The 14,427-nt window shown below is 43.4% G+C and overlaps 1 long non-coding RNA gene across 3 annotated transcripts in view; it reads right to left on the reverse strand.

The window, feature by feature from the left end:
- The window catches only part of LOC108352884 (uncharacterized), an 83,963-nt gene extending 70,331 nt beyond the window's left edge, over window positions 1-13,632 (reverse strand). For 2 of the 3 annotated variants that reach the window (XR_005493840.2, XR_005493841.2), the window contains exons 1-2: window positions 11,675-13,632; window positions 11,030-11,082 (exon numbers count right to left, since the gene is read on the reverse strand). This is a non-coding gene — a long non-coding RNA (uncharacterized LOC108352884). Of the gene's footprint in view, window positions 1-11,029; window positions 11,086-11,674 lie in introns of all 3 variants that reach the window. The other variant, XR_005493843.2, reaches the window with a different exon arrangement.
- Window positions 13,633-14,427: the final 795 nt, after the last annotated feature.

The raw sequence follows: 14,427 nt of genomic DNA on the forward strand, positions 1-14,427 counted from the left end.
TGGGACCTAGTGAGGATCTTCTCATAATGCTGACGCTTGGCAGGGGGCTACCTCCATTCAGGTCTTCAGGGAGGGGCTGGGAGGAGATTACAACTTATCTTTGAGGACCGTGAAGGTGACTTCTACCTGTTCTCCCTTCCTTCCCAAGCCTTTGCACACCATCTCCTCAAGGACAAAGGATGGCAGACTCAATGTCTTGTGGACTGCAGTGATATAACCTTTCTTTTTACAAACCCAGAAGACATTTCTAGACACCAAAGAGATGGAAACAAGGAAGGTGGCCAAGTCTTCAGGTCTCACCTGATAGAGCCTCTGTGCTCAATAGTGGTCTGGGAACTGGATGTGGAGGCAAGAAGAGCCTTTAATCCCAGAACTCAGGAGACTGTCAGATCTTCTTAAGTTTAAAGTCAGCCCAGTCTATACTCAAACTCCAGGCCAGCCAGATTTACATGAGGCTCTGCCTCAAAATAAATAAATAAATAAAGGAAGAAAGAAAGAAAGAAAGAAAGAAAGAAAGAAAGAAAGAAAGAGAGAAAGAAAGAAAGAAAGAAAGAAAGAGCGGGCGGACCAGCTAGGGCAGAGACAACAGCCTCACCATGACCAACGGTTTTCCTGGAGAAGTTTCTGTTGTTTTGTTTTGTATTGTTTTGTGTCTCTCGTAAGAGCCCTAGCCAATGTCTGGCAACGTGTTTGATCATTGCGACATGAGAGCCGTTAGCACATAGTAGGTAAAAGGCAGGGACATTGGATAAGCTCTACAGTAAACAGGACAGGCTTCTTGGCTAAGGGCAGTCTCCGGTGCTGAGTTTTAAAAAGCCCTTCTGCAACCCAAGGGCTTTGTCCACCACATGCTTTACAACTAGGATGCCGGGTGCCTAAGTGAGTGCGTGTGAGAGGAGCCTGCTGAGGCCCGGCTTGAGGAAAGAGATCCTTTACCAATTAAATGTGAGTTGAATTGGAGAGACAAGGTCTGAATAGATATATGGTAGTCACAGAGGAAGTGAGTTTCAGAAATGCATCACTTCCTCCTATTTGCTGGGCTCGAGTCTCACACGTGCCATGTAAATTCTCTACCTCTAAACCACACCCACGCCCCTGTGTGTAATAACTTTCCAGGCTGACTGTGCACCCCATACTATTTCCCTGCCCCAGCCTCCCGAGACAATGGAATTCCTAGCTTCTGCCACTGGGTACAGCTCTATTTGTTGCAATCTATGTGATATTTAATTATTCTGTTTTTCAGGCTTATATTCATTTCAAATACACTTCTTGAGCACCTATTTTTGTGTCAGACAAAATTCGATAGTCTATTTATAGTCTGTATACTTATAACAATGGTTCCTTCCTCCAGAGAACTTGATGTCTTTTCACACAGGGAAAGACTGGTCCATTTTCACAGGCTCATATGACAGATGAATCAGGTGAATTGGAAATTGGTTGAAGGCTTGGTTTTCACAGTCATTTAGGATTGGTGGTTCTTATCAAGGAAGAATGTACTTGTGAATATTTTCATAATTAAAAATTAATAAAGAAATATTAATTAGAGAAGACAGTAGTTATCCATGCCTTTAAAGGGTGAACAGCAAATTTATACTGCACATTTTCCTAATACATTACCATCAAATTAAAATGTACAGCACAGGTAAAGGCTTTCCATAAGGAGCCCAAGACTCCCACCTACATAGGTGGAATATATGAATAAGACTCTCATGTTAATGACAAGATAGATGAAATGGAAACGTTCTTAATAATGGAAACCTTAGTGGAACTCAGAAGATAAAATGCAAAATTTGAGTCACCCTATAGGCATGGTGGCAGGAGCAGGAGGCTGAGAGCTCATAGCTGAATTGCAAGAACAAAGCAGAGACAGAAGGCTGGAAGTGGTGAGGGAATTTTCCGAGCGCTACCCCCAGTGACACACGTCCTCCAGCGAGAACCTCACCTCCTAAACCTCCCCCAAGCACTGCTACCAGATGGGGACATTCTCTCTCAAACACATACACTGTCCATCTGTTCCAGTAGTACTCTGTTGTGTGATAAGGTTCTCTAATGAAAACAACTTGGGTAGGAAAGGGTTTATTTCACCCTATACTTCCGGGGTTATCGCTGATGGCATCCGGGCAGGACCTCAAGGCAGACCATAGGCAAAAACTGAATGCAAAAACCATGAGGACTGGTGCTTGCAGGCTTAGGGTCTGACTCTTATTTATATAGTTCCCTTATATTGTCCAGGATCACCTGCAGAAGAAATGGCTCTGGTGACAGTGAAGTCGGAGAATCATGACAGTTCCTCAGAGGCATGCCCACAGGTCACCTGGATAAAGATAATTGCTCCGTTGAGACATTTCTTTAAGGTGGCTCTGGGTTGTGTCAGTGTCTTAGTTACTCCTTTATTGTTGTGACAGTATATCATGACCAAGAAAATTTATAAAAAAAATAAATAAAAAATTTAATTGAGCTTATAGTTTCAGAGGGTTAGAATATATAACAATGGAAGAAAGGCTCAGTGGCAGAACAGCATCTGAGAGCTCCCATCTTGGTCTTCAAGTGGGAAGGAGAGAGGAAGGAACACAGGGGAGTGCATGGCGTTTGACATCTCTAAGCCCACCCCCAGGGATACATCTCCTTCAAGCTTCCACACCTCTTAATCCTTCCCAAAGAGCTCCAACAACTGGCTACCAAGTATTCAAACACATGAGCCAATGAATTTCATTCTAGTTTAAGCCACCACAGTTGGGTTGACAGGTAATGTTAACTAGGATAGCATCCATATTTCATTTTTTATGCATTTCAAAATGAATGCTCCTCTTTGAAGAAATTCTAACATGCTATCACAATGTGCTTAGTCCGTTGTGCTCATTTGTGCAAACCTGACAGTAGGCTCCTATGTTGGAACATCAGTATCCAGGAAGTGGTACTGTTTTGGAAAGTCGTGGAATCTTTGGGAGACAGAGTGGCACTGGAGAAAGCTGGTCACCCTGGGTAAGGCACTGAGGCTTGATAGTCTAGTCCCACTTTCTAAGTCTGTTTCCTGATAGTAGATACCAGACCACCTCAGATTCCTACACTTATACCTTTCCTGCTGTGATAGGCTGCATCCCCTCTATTGCAAGCTAGAATAAACCCTTGCTCCCTTAAGTTACTTCCAGTCAGATATTTGACCACAACAATCAGAAAAATAACTTGTACAAAGTTTAGATGGTATCCTACCTAAGACTACCTGAATGGTAGATCTCTGTCCGTTGGTACAAACACAACACTGGCTTCCTTATGCAACACTCTCCAATAGGTCCATGACTGGAGGTCTGCACAGCTAGCCACCTTCCACCTAACTCTCTAATCAAGGAATCCAAGGGTAAGCCACCATTCATTCTCTCCACCCGTATGCAAACTGAAATCATATCAGATTCTGCAGCAAGTGTCACCACTTGGCAGTTATTAGAAAAGGCAGCTAATAGTTCTAGACCACATTCAACAGAGTTCTCTATGGGTTTGTCAATCTTGCTAGAAATTAGAGATATCAGATTTTCCAATGTGGACCCAAGACTCTGGTAGGATGCAGGCAGAAATCTTGATTCTTATTTATAGTGGGTTTGGCCTAACGCTGCTTATATCATGTTAATTTGGGTCTCCAAAATTGTGTGAGAATCCGCACATAAAACACCGAGACACTCTTGCCCCTGGAATAAAGTTGCAGGAAGACAATGGCTGGGCAGGGCAGACAAAGGCAGCACTTATGGGATTTCTGGGCTAGGGACAGGGAGGAAGGAGAAGGAAGGAGATGTGCCATGCCTATCAAGCCGGGGAGAATGAGGGGAAAGACTCCATGCCTGAGAAGGTGCAGGAGGGAGAGCAGAGAGCACGGCTGCCATGTAGGCGCTGGGGAAGAGTGGCCCAAAGAGGGCTGCCCAACTGGATGCCCAGCAAAGATGAAATATAGATTTTAGTAAGTAATAACTTGTGACTATTGGAGGGTGGTGGATTAACCCTATGGAGATTAGGAAGTGGCCCAGCCATTGGGCTGCCTTTGGGAATCCAGAAAATCGGGGCATGTAGCGAGGAATGTGCCCCTGCTCAATATCAATCTGAGTATTTAATTGGGTACTGCTGCACTTGTTCAATTTGATTTCTGGTTAGGTTTACTGGTATTTGTTCAATGAATCCATGAATAAAGTCCTCAGATAGGTGCTAATGTACTTTGAAAATTAAGACACATGAAGGGTCACACAAAATTCAGAACAAGAACCCACTGTTGCTTATAGGTAAAGAGGATTTTAATAATCCTCGTCTTAAGACGTCGATGCACAGAATGCTACGAACTTGGGATCGTCGCTTAATAACTTCATGGTAGATGAACAACAGCAGAGTTCACCATAATTGTGTGGCAAAATATCAGCTAGATTTCATAAATACCAGTGTTTATTTTCCTTTCTGGATATGAAACTGGGGACTTGGAAGTCAGAAGAACTTAGGACCCAGGAGTGGCTCCCAGGCTCTCAAATTTTAGTCTGTGGGTGAAGATAACCCAGCTGCTGCTTTGTTGCTGATGAGAGGAAAGAGGAAGTACCACCATGTCCAGAGAACCTTCTTCTGTAGCAACCATATCCATGAGGAGCAGGAAGTGACAGTCCATCACTGCAGGGCACTTAAGGCAAGATCTCAGAGCACCTACTCACCCTCACAGTAGGGAAAAGAGAGGATGGCGGGCGTGTTCTCACGTGGTTTACAATTCAGAACCCAAACCCAGAGACCATGCTGCCCACGGAGGGCAGGGCTCACTACACCAGTTAACTCTGTCACAAACATGATCCCTCACAGACACACACGCAGGATCAGGCTGACTTGATCCAGACCATCCTCACTGAGACTCTTTCCACGTGACTCAAGATTGCGTCAAGTTGGCAAGAAAAACCGTCACACTGTTTTCAATTTTTACTTTTGAATTTTCCACTCTGTCTTTATTCTTTTCTTTCTCTTCTCTATTTTACCTTAGGCTTGTTTACTTGGGTTAAAAAGTTACTTTTAATCATATATATATATATATATATGTATATAATTTATTATTGCCTATGGTCACTCTACCCTAATGCACTCAATCAGATCTGATCTATCAAGTTAAGCAGTGTCTAGGTTATGTCAGGTCCTGTAGGCTTTTCAAATAAGTTAATTAACTAAACATACTATTTTTAATTTGGATTAATTAAATATGCTTAACTTCCCGTGCAAGTGATTTCTTTTTAGACTGAGGAGGATGTCATTCTCCTTTGAGAGGGTTTTTATTAACTTCTGCTAGTCACTCACATGGCTAGCTCTATAGGATGACTTTGTGTCAACCAAGGGACTCAACACCAGATTTCTGGAGGCTGCTTTTCTCTGAGTACATCCTTAGTTTAAAGGTACAGCTTTCTGTTCTCAGCGTGATCTTGGGGACTTTGAGCGATCAGTCTCACTCTGGGCAAGTACTGGTCTTAGTTATTGGTTATGTGACAGGAAGAAGCTCTTTTGAGACGTGCCACTCTCAGGGCCAATAACCAGGTTCCTGTCTGTACATGTTCAGCTTCTGAGTGCTTTCACCATTAGGAAGTGATAAATGGGGGGACAGAACTGTAGACCTGACTTAAGCATTAATACACATACATACATATATATCTATATATTCATATATAATAGATATTATGTGTAATATGTATGATGAATTTACATGGTATTCCATTAATGTTCATAAGATCGTGTTTTATGGACCACTTAAATGAAGAAATTTAGTAACAATATTTACTCAAAAGCACCAAGTTTGGGAAGAAAAATACTAAGTTACCAGGGTGGTTTGTAGTGTGACTCTGCATTGTGACTGTGCATGCAGTGTGACTATAAGGTGTGACTATAAGGTGTGACTGTGGGTGCAGTATGACTGTGCGTGGTATAATGAGATTATGCGGTGAGGCTGTGGGTGAGACTGTACGTGCAGTGTGATTGTGGTGTGACTATAGTTGTGACTGTGTGGTGTGACTGTGTGGTGTGACTGTGTGGTGTGACTGTGTGGTGTGACTGTGTGGTGTGACTGTGTGGTGTGACTGTGTGGTGTGACTGTGTGGTATGACTTTGTGGTATGATTATGTGGTGTGACTATGTGGTATGACTGTGTGGTGTGACTATGTGGTGTGACTGTGTGGTGTGACGATGTGGTGTGACTGTGTGGTGTGACTACGTGCTGTGACTATGTGCTGTGATTATGTGATATGACTGTTCTCTGTTTTGATAGTCACTGGGCTTTTGATTGTGAGAGTTTTTCCTTGTACAATCTGGAAAATCTATAGTTTTCTTTTATAACTTTTGTCTGAGGTATATTTTTCCATCTTCATGCAGTCTCATTGACTTTCATTTTTTCATCTCTTCCTTCTTTTAGGCTTTCTAGGCCTGACTTTTGAACTTTCTTAGTATGAAAGAATATTGTGTGGATTTCTTAGAACATTAAAAAAACTATGTATTATAGTCCTATTCCAGACTTTGGCCCAAAGAGAATGAAACCCATGTCTTAAGAGGTATGTATATTCTATTGTTCATTGAGCAAGAAACAGAAACAATCTAAACATCGTAACTCTTGAGTGGATAAAGACAACACAGCAACATAAACAGTGGAATGCTATTCAGCCTCAAAAAGGAAAAGGAGTTTGGAAATAGACGTGGAATCCCAGCAAGTCAGATACAAGACAAATGTTATACCATCCCAACAAACCTTGCTTTTATAAAAGTTGAGAGTGGAATGCAGCTGCCAGAGGCCATGGGTCTTAGGAGGGAAAGGGAAACAGGAGAGGTTGGTCAGTGGGTGCTAAGCCACCAGCAGACAGAACCCAGACAGAACCCAGACGCTTACCACGTGTTGAGTGTAAGCACTGATGATGTACTGTACATTTGAAAGACTTGTGACAGTTTTCACATTCACGTGAACACATGGCCAATGACAGAGGGATAAAAGTTTTGGATGGAGTCTGACTGCATAGGATCAAAACATCTCACGCTGTGTCATTAATATGTATAATCTATTTTATTAAAAAAAGTGTTTTATTCCTTTCTCACATTGTTCTGCTTATCTTGACATTTTTCAATACATTCAATATAAGCTTATTCTGTATCCTATCTTCTATAATTCCAATGTTTGGAACCATGAAGGTCTTCTGATATCTGCTCATGGCTTGCTCTACTGTGGCAGACTCTTGACATAAGAATACAAAGGAATTTCCCCTCTGTGTCCAAGAAGACTTGATGGAGTTACATATTCAGTTTTCAAGGGACAGTGCCAGTCAATTCAGTTGGATGCTTGAGGATCTGGTATTATGTGGCAAAAGCCCTTTTTAGCCTGAGGCATGCTCGCTGTAGGCAAGTGTCTCATCCGTCCTGTAACCACATGGTATTCAGCTGAAGTTACCCCTGGGACTCCACTGACACTTTCTCCTTCAGACACTGGGGAGGAATCTTGGGCTTTTATGGAATCTGAGCATGGGTCTGGGAGTGCCCCTTTTTGCTATAATCAAGGGCAATTTGAAATGCATTCATAAGTTTGGTTATTATTCGCAGGGTTCTCGCCATCTATTGTCATGGCGTGAATGTGCCTCCTGATTCATGTGGTGAATCTTAAGGTGAAAGTATTCAGAAACACAACCTCCAGGAATAGACCACAGTAAGAGAACAGGACCCAGGGGTGGAATCCATCGTTGGAAAATGGGTAGACGGAGTCCCTATCCTTCTCCACACGAGGCACAGTGCTGTCTCCCCCCACACAACACAGGGTGCCTCTTGAGTAGAAAAAGAGGCTTCATCAGAGACTGGGCTCACTGACACTGATTTGAATAGCCCTGTCTTTGGAATGTTAAGAAATCAATGCATTTCTGCTGTGTCTGAATTACCTACCCAGTGGTGTGTTTTATTACACCAGCAAAGTCACTAAAAAACAGTCATGATTGTCGCATTCAACTTATTTTCTTATTTTCCCAAAATCTGATGGAAAAACTAAGATTAAGAAACAAGAGTTTGAGGTAATTTTAAAAAGGTGATCAATTGAATCAAATAAGCTTAGTCTGATCTCACAGAGTCAGTTTTCTAAAAAATATTTTTGAAATAAATCATAGCCAAGATATCCTTTCATTAAGAGAACAAGATAAATCTCAAATAAAAGTATGAATAGGGTCTTGGATTATTTTATAACCCAACTGATCAACAGGGATGACACACTGAAGCACCGGGGAAAGATTTATGCTTCGTGGTACGTGAACGGGTGAAATTAACACCGGAGAGGAGAATGTTAAGCTCATATACATTACTGTAATGAGGCCTGAGGTGACAAGCTACTTTGCGAACTCCATCGACTCCCTCAGTGTTCAAGATTGGTCACCTCGCAGCAAAATGCATCAACGCCTGAAGCTGCCCAGTTCAGAAAGAAGATGCAATGACGTTGTCAGGAAGCTGGGCTCCAGTGTTCAAAGCGGGAAAATTGCCACTTTGTTTTACAGTGCTAGGGATTGGTTCCAGGGCCCTGCTCACTGGCTTGCCCGTAACCTCAGTTAAGTTGCCTTAAATATCCATAGAGCAACTGCTTCTCATCAGACATGCTAAGGGAGGACCTTATTCCAGAGAACTGACGTGATAAACCTCTGTGTAAAAGAAGGGTGGGAGTCTTCCTGACTGAAAGCGAGGAAAACACTACTAAAGTGTGTGCTCGGCAGACATTTACAAAGCTTGCCACTTACGTATGGATTATGGTGTTTGAGGGGCCTCATGGTGGCTTCCTTAGTCTAAAACAAGATGTCAGTGCTTAATGTTCGGCTTGAAATTTCTACATTTTTTTTCCAACTTCTGTGACAGAAAACCAAAGGTGGAATGGTTTATAGATAACCTGTCTGGATCTTATGAAGTCCGGTATTCTAGAGCCAGTGGCCTAAGGAGAATCTTTCCCTGCTATCTCACACTGCTAGGATCTCATGCCAGGAGAGCAGGGAACAAGGGTCTCCCTCTCTTATAGCACCATTGCATCCACCATGAAGCATCATATAGCTTTGTTTAATCCACCTCCCCCAGAAGCCTTTACCTCTCAACAGAAACTATATATGAGCCTGGGTATTTGGGTTTCCAGATGTGAACTTTTGGGACCGCATTAACCTTAAAGCAGTCTTGCATTGTGTTCAGTAGCCTCGGTCCACATCTTCTCTGCATTGGAAACATACCCCTCCATATCACGCTTGACTAGCCTGCCAGAAATCTGAGGGCGAGACTTCAGGCTGGTGGCTGAAGATGGGTCTTTCAGGCTTCGGCTCAGGCCTCTGGCTATCACTACCAGAGCCCATGGTTGTTACAAGCTTGCTGAATTCACAATGGACCCCACATCTCCCAAGCTCCTCCCCCCACCCCGGGTTCCTTCCCCTTCATGTTCTTCCCTTTAAACCCTCTCTTCTTTCCACCATTCAGTCTGGGACCCCAGCCCAGGAAGTGCTGCATCCCACATTCAGGGTGTTCTCCCCTTAGTTAAAACTGTCTGAGAATTTCCACAGACACGCTCAAAGCTTTATCTCTTACAGGATTCCAAAAGTTGACAGTGAAAGTTAAGGGTCACAGTGGCCTTACTGAACAGGTGCGGATTTGGACAGACTATGTGCGCAGGTCAGTTCAGCGAAGGATTCAGGCATGGCCAGTGTTCTCTGGAGATTGGCGACATCCATCGCTCTTCTTGGGCACCCTCATTCTTGTCTCCAAATGGGGTTGATAAGGCAAAGCTCATCACTCCTTCCGGCGGGGGTGGGGTATGGGAGAAGGAAAGGCAAAACGCTTTCTCCTCAGAAGGCTTTGGGCTTCTTATTTGCAAGGAGATGGCTCCTCTCAGCAAAGCCTTCCTCTCATGCTTTGTCTCCTCGGAACCATTACATTAGTTTAATCTCCCAAAGCTCAGAGATGCTTCCCTCCACAGTGGTCAAGGCAGCTCCATCTACTCTCGGGGCAGGGCGCTGGTACAGGAGCCGTGAGTGGTTTTTATTACAAGAGATGCAGGAATATTTTAAAAGTGAACTAGAGATTAGTTTTTTTTTCTCGAAATGAATTGAGATTATACTTGCTGATTTTGTATTGAAAATACACACTTTTCTTGTTAATAAGAACAAATAGGTAAGAGTATATTTTATCAAGCCTATAGCAAGATAAATTCAGACATTGTCCAGCCACTAGCCTCAGTCTTTTGAGAAGTCCTCAAAGCTAAGCAAAGCAGAACTAAAGCTAAAGTGGCCACCAGTATCCACATTAAAAAAAATTGAATAAATTCCTGACAATTTTTGTTACTTTCTATTTTTTTCCTCATAAAATAAGGCACAGCTTTAAAACTAAGACCATACCCTACCACAGTGCTGACACAAAAGAGTGTTTGTAAGGTTATGTTTGTGGGAGAATGCACCAGGGTTCTCTAGCCGTGGCTTCACAGTTTAGAAAATGATTGTTCAGTATAAATCTGGGAAGAATCTGAGATTTCACCCTAATCACCAACAAGAGCATCTTTTACAGGAGCCTAGACATAGCCTGACAGCCGGCAAGGTGTCACCCTCCTAGGCCCTGACACCCCTAGAAGAGGGGGAAGTGCCAGGAGTTAATGATAGAAGAACTCAAAAAGACTGGGGACCCCAATATTCTATGGGATTGTTAGTGGATCTCCTTGCCTCATCTAGGGGATAAGTGGGAGAGAGGAAGGGAGGGAGGGAGGGAGGGAGAGAGGGAGGGAGGGAGGGAGGGGAGAGCAAACTAGGAGGATAGGAGAGCCCTGCTGTTTGCATATTTCTAAATCTCTCTCTAGCTCCCAAGGCTGCACATGGAACATCCCTGCTGTCATTGGTTCCTAAGCTCTGGGCCACTGGGGCAGTGAGAAATAGCTAGAGAATTATTTAGCAACACTGGCCTGACATTCTAGAAACTCAGGCTCAGTAGGAGTTGCTATAGAGTGACAGGATTTATATTAAATTATAAAAAAATGAACAATACAGTGTAGGGAATATCAACTTACAACAGAGCAGTAGCTTCAGCCAATGGGAAACTCCCCTCCATTTCTCTGCCAGCCTGCTTTACAGTTGACAGTGATGACACAACGTAAAGAGAGAAGGGAGAGAAGAGACATTGTGAGTTCACACTAATACTTTGCAAAGGATTTTATCACTACAACTCATTACTTTTCATAGTGCAGGCTGCTGTGATAAGCTAGTGTCAGAAGGCTTTTTTTTTTTTTTGCTTAAATAATAAATTATATCCCTTAGAGATGGGGGCAGAGACCCACAAGATCCAGATGCCTTCCGGTCTCTGTCTTCTTCTTTTCAGGAAAGAACTAATCTTGTCATGGTGGCTCCATCCTCAGGATTCGATGTAAATCTAGTTACTCAGGATACAACGTAAATCTAATTACTCCCAGAGACAAAAGCGTTAACATGTGAACTTTGTGGAACACCCATGTTAGGCCCACAACACCCCTCTGTGGATGATGACTACATATTTTGATATATAATTTTTACTAGGAATAATAGAGTATAATAAGTTGCATTTCAGTCTTTGGGTTTCTGCCAAAAAATGTTGTTGGTTATTGATGCCACTCTAGTGGCAGGCAAGGCTGGTGTGAATCCCCTCTGTAAACGTTGTACACTTGGTAAACTTTACAAACCTTCAAGACATGAAAGTGGCCAGGCCCCTGCCTAAGGAGCTCCTTCAGCCAGGCTCTCCCCACAGACTTCTGTAACAGACCGAAGAGCTTTTCCAGCCTCTGTGACTGTCACAAAGGTTATCACCAATAGCCTCAACAGGACACTCCCAGATTACGCTAATTTAGGTGAGAAGACTGAACAAAAGCCACCAACCCTTGAATATAAAATCCCACCAATCCCTGAACTTTCCACATAAACCCACCAATCCATGAAGAGGAAAACCCACCAATCCCGGAAGAGGAAAACCCACCAATCCCGGAAGAGGAAAACCCACCAATCCCGGAAGAGGAAAACCCACCAATCCCGGAAGAGGAAAACCCACCAATCCCGGAAGAGGAAAACCCACCAATCCCAGAAGAGGAAAACCCACCAATCCCGGAAGAGGAAAACCCACCAACCTAGAAAGCTCTCCACTCCTCCCATAAGAAACCCTATATAATGACTGTGTCTCCTCGGTTCCCTGCTGTGTGCTCCTTCTAGGGAAAGGAGGATCCATCCTGGATGCTCCCTGGATCTGTCCCTCCACAACGTTCTTCCTCCAATAAATTTCTTATATGAGATTTAATGCCTGATGTGACTCTCTCTCATCAGAAGGAGCTAAGAAGCAATGAAGAGAAGCAGGGAAGCAGTGACGAGAAGGAGTGGCACTGAGGCTCCTGAGATCTTCAGCTCAGCTAGGGAGACTCGCCCTTGGAAGCTGCAATACCTCTGCTGAGGAGAATTTCTCTCATAGCTGTGCTATTCCTGGGCTTCTGAGTCCCAGGACACCATTAAAGCAGGAAGGTCAATAATTGTCATCGGCCTTCCTGATTTAATAACTACGAGTCAGAATGAAGTCATTTGAATTACGTAATAATTTTGGAGTGAGGCTAAGTATCTGATCATCAATAAGGAAGTATTCCTACAGAAAACACTCATGGAAGTGGGAACAAGGATCTAGACTGCCACCATGGTCTATCTCAGCCTGGCCCAGATAGGATGCCTTGAGACTGGAATGGGACCAGCTGCCCAGAAGGCAGTTGGTGTTCCTATTTGGGTTGGCCATGGTTCATGAGCTTTCCCTGGGAGATGAACTTCCACATGCACCCAGTGCTGCTTATTTGTGGGCAAGCTGCTCCAGTTGGCCAAGGACAGTTCTCAGAAAGTAGCTCATGAGGAAGTCAGAAGAAGTAAATCCCAAAGACGCTGAATGAGAGTACAAAAGGACTTCAGGAAACCTGGCAGAACACCAGGATTGCCCCCTTGTCTAGAGAGGTGGAAAGACCAGTCGGGCTAACCAAAGTTTAGTGGTGCATACAAAACACTCAAGTGACATAAGCTCAAATCCGGGGTTTAAGAAGAGGAGTGCCTGCAGCCAAGGACAAGCTCTACTTTATAAAACTCATGTAAAATTTACAGTAACAGTGCGAGAGCATCCCCAGCCGTCGAGGTGATGCGCAAACCAATGGAAATGCTTCCAGTGCAAAAACACAGCCCAGAGTAGGATGGAGCTGAAGAAATAAATGTGTGAAGCACCCTTCGGTCAGTAAGGAGCTGAGCTACTGGGTTTTAGTTGATTAATTTTTGACATACAGCTTCACTAGCCCTGTCTGGACTAGACTTCTCCATGTAGACAATGCTGGTTTAATAACTCACAGAGATCTGTCTGCCTCTGCTTTGCTGGGATTAAAAGTGTGGGCTGGTTGTTGTTATTTTTGTTGTTCTTGTTTTTGTTCTTGTTCTTGTCAGTGGAGGAGTATTGAAAAGATCTATGTAGGCAACTCTTCTGCTGAATTCTTAGTCCCTCGGCTTATTTACTAAAAGGAAGACAACATATTAGTTTTTCTGGAAGTGTTATTGGTCAGATGCCCTTGGTAAAAGCAAACAGATGAATCAAGGAATTAGTCTCATTAGCTGATAATAAAATCCTGCCCTCTCTCTGAAATATTTGTTTGGCTGCTCTGGTTGGTTTCACTAATGGCAAGACTGGCTGAGAAAGTGTGCAAGAACCATAGTGCGCTGATCTCATCTGATAATTGCCTCTAGAGTTCCTTGGGGGAAGCACATATCTGAAAATGGAATTTTTATAACATTCTCAAAATAACTCTTGAATAACTTAGGAAATGGGTTTGTCAATGAGTCCTTTGTCCAGTGTACATTTTGCAGAACGAGTCAGTACAGACGTGCTGAAAACATTCCCGTCTTTGAGAATCAGCAATATCTCTTTAGAAACAAGACACACAGGAGACGGTGTCCCAGAATAGAAGTCAAGTGGATAGGAGCAAGCTCTTGTTGCTAATAGCAGGTAGAAAGTGCTGAAACGAGGCATTTTATTTACCTAGCCATAGAAGTCGTACCTATCATATATTTTCTTCTAACTTAGATTTCCTTTCAGGGTAGCAAGAAGCTCTAACAAAACCCAGCTTTCTTTCTGTTTTTAAACCTCCCTTGTCCATAGGTCCGTGCTCCTGCTGGCCAGCTCTTGTCTGAACAGATGCAGTCTCTTGACAGACCTTGTGAGACCTACCCAGGGTCTCCTAGACAGAACAGCACAGTGCTGCAGCCAACAGTGATTGGTGCCCATCCCCAGTCTGGGAAGGGTAGAACTGCCCCAGGTATGAGAGGCTAGAAGTCCTTCAGAGTAAATGGTCTAGGGCAGAAAGATGGGGCCAGAAAGAATAAAGAATTGTTTGTGGCAGTCCTGGTTCATGTCAAGGGTTTTAGCCTCTGACTT

The sequence above is a fragment of the Rattus norvegicus genome, chromosome 15, assembly GCF_036323735.1.
Source record: "Rattus norvegicus strain BN/NHsdMcwi chromosome 15, GRCr8, whole genome shotgun sequence".
Taxonomy (NCBI): domain Eukaryota; kingdom Metazoa; phylum Chordata; class Mammalia; order Rodentia; family Muridae; genus Rattus; species Rattus norvegicus.